General features: G+C 60.5%; 1 non-coding gene across 1 annotated transcript; it reads left to right on the forward strand.

Annotated features, from left to right (window-relative positions):
• The first annotated feature begins 577 nt into the window (after positions 1–577).
• On the forward strand, positions 578–671 carry Trnay-gua. The gene is made up of 2 exons: positions 578–614; positions 636–671. It is a non-coding gene; the product is annotated as a tRNA-Tyr (tRNA).
• The last annotated feature ends 2,152 nt before the right edge of the window (positions 672–2,823 follow it).

Genomic DNA, 2,823 nt, shown 5'->3' on the forward strand with positions numbered 1-2,823 from the left:
AGCGGGGGTGGAGCTGTGGCTGTGCTAGGTGCGCAGCCGCCTCCTCTTGTCCCATCTGGTTCTCCTCCATCCCCAACCCACACCCGCGCGGTCTCCACATCCCCGCCTTCCCCGCGGGGACGCAACCTTCCCCTGGGTCAGTCTCAACCGGGTGCCCGGCCCCTGGCCCTCTCAGGCCGCCTCAGTGCCATCCTCTTAGACACCAGTACAAGGCGGGACGCAGAGGATTGGCAGAGGGGCAAGAGGGAAAGAGCGCAACAGGCAGGAGCCCTGCGCGCCCTGCGCGCCCTGCGGCGGGGATCTTGGCCGTAGCCGCCAGGCCAAGCCCCCCGCCACCACCCAAATCATGCCAGGCTTCCGCTGGATACCAGAGGCTCCCATGCCGAGTGGATGTGAGCGTGTGTGTGTGTGTGTGTGTGTGTGTGTATGTGTTTGTGTTGGTACTGGGCAGGGTAGGGCGAGGCAGGGCTGCCTGGGATGGAAGGCAGACAGATGCGATGGGTCCCCACCCCTGGACCTGAGAGCTCTCCTCTCCCATCTGCACAAAGCCAGAGGAACCCGCCCGGCTGGTGTGCACCCTTCGATAGCTCAGCTGGTAGAGCGGAGGACTGTAGACTGGATAGAGAGAAGTGGACATCCTTAGGTCGCTGGTTCGACTCCGGCTCGAAGGAGGTGCCCCAGGCTTTTGCGCGCACGCACGGGGACACGCCCGCCCGAGGGCGGGGGGGCTGCCAGCCCGAGAGGGGGGACTGCCACTGCCAGCCGCATCCCTGCCTTCTCAGCCCAGAGCATGCAGAGCCTCTCCAGATTGTCCACCGCCGACCCCCGAACCCCGCCTCCTCCTAATCCCCCTCACTCCCGAGGAGCTGTCCTGCCTGCTGCTGCCCGCCAACCCCAGGCCACATTTCTGGGACTGCCCATTCATTCTTCGCTGGCTGCCGGCAGGGGCTCCTGCTCTCCCCTCCAAACACGCGATCCCCACCCAACCGCCGCGCTGTGGCAAGCAAGGCAAGCAACCCACCACCCCTATCCCCGGCCGCTGACGCACCTCCCCCGCTCCTGCACTTTTAACCACAGGCATTCCTCCAGCGCCTCAGCGCCTGAGGCTCTTGACAACACAGAGGCAGGCTTCCATGTCAGTCAGCCCTTCCCACCTGGATCATCATGGACTTGGCTCTTGGGAGTAGCGAAATGTCCAGAGCCATGGATGTGTTGCTCAGCGATCACCCTGGCATCCTCCCACATTCCATTCTTCTCCACAACTCGCCCCGCACGGGAGCCACTAGCCATGTGCCACCACCTCACGTCTGCCCTCTCCATCTTTCTCACTTTCTGACTCTCTCTTTCATCTTCTTTCATTTCCATGATGCCCTGCCAGCTCTCTCCTTTCCTCCCTCAGTCGCCTCCATCTCTCCACCCACAGGAAATCAATCTCTGTCTCTGTCTCTTGCACCATTCCCCGCCTTCATTTCTGTCCCCCACGCTAACCCCTGTCTCTGTTCCCCTCTTTCTCTGTCTATTGGTGAGAAATGTGTGGATGGATAAGGTAGGAAAATGTTCATCCCAGCTTGGTTAGGTGACCTGGTGGCCTCCGTGGCGGTGGCGGTGGCATGCGTTCAGTTTTCCCTTCCTGTGAGTGTGCCCCTCCCACCCACAGGCCACCAGCCTCACCTTTCCTGACCCTTGAGGAATAGGGTTGGAGCCACAGCAGGACTCAGTTGTCCTCCTGGAAGAGCCAGCACATGCCAGGTTCTGCTCTTCACCTCGGGAAGGTGGCAAAAGCACCTACCTGTTGCCATCGTCCTGGTAGGGGTGAGCTGAGTGGGGAGTGAGAGGGAGTGAGAGTAAAAGCCGAGTCAGGCAAGAACTCAGGGTCCCCTCCTCCACAGGGAGTGGAAGCTGGTGGTTCCCAGGCAGGCAGCCAAATGACCACGGGGGGGCGCTATTGTCTGGCAAAGGGCACTGAATCGCACCCCCTTACACAGACCACTGGGGTGTGAGCAGCTTGGGAGCTTGAGCGCCCAGTTGGAAGTGGAGCTTAGCAAGAAGATGCTGAGGACCTGCCAGAGAGTGTGCAAGAGACAATGGGCTGGGCTTTGGACAATCAGGAGGGGATGGGGTGGGGGCGGCCAGAGCAACACCCCGGAGTGTCCCTTGATCTCAGCCTTTCCCGGAGAAGAGATCTCCAGAGCCTGATGTGCACATAAATCCAGTCACAGACAGGACAGTCAGTGGAACCTGCATGGGAGGCAGCTCAATGCAGCCTGGGGACAGGAGGGGAAGGGGACAGCCTTGAACTTCCATGTCCCCTGGTCGCTTGAAGGCTCTCATGGAGGGCAGGTGTGGTGTGTGTGTGTGTGTGTGTGTGTGTGTTGTGTGTGTGTGTGTTGTGTGTGGTGTGTATGTGTGAGAGAGAGACAGAGACTGGGAGGGAGGGGGCAGGTATGTGAAACTGAAGGACTCAAGGGGTTGTTCCTGTCTACCCGTGGAGGGCTCCTAGCGGCCTGGCTCCCTTTGCAGCACCCCTCCCTGCAACACTGTGTCGGTACCTCTAAGCGAAAGAGATCAAGCATCAGTGGCAGCGGCACTGCCTGGCACCCAGTGCCAGGGTGAGACTGTGACGCCCGCACGGCTTCAGAAGGATAGAAGAGTTGTGCAGCCAGAGAGAGTCCCCTACCTTGAGTGACCCCATCTACAGAGACCAGCCAGCAGGGTCCAAAGGTAGAAGGAATGGCCTTTTGGGAATCACCCCTGGGCCTTGGCCACTGGTTCCTGGCACCTGGTTTTGTTGCTTTGGCTTAGAGCAAGGGGGTCCTGGAGGCT

The sequence above is a fragment of the Marmota marmota genome, unplaced genomic scaffold (genome assembly GCF_001458135.2).
Source record: "Marmota marmota marmota unplaced genomic scaffold, marMar, whole genome shotgun sequence".
NCBI lineage: Eukaryota > Metazoa > Chordata > Mammalia > Rodentia > Sciuridae > Marmota > Marmota marmota.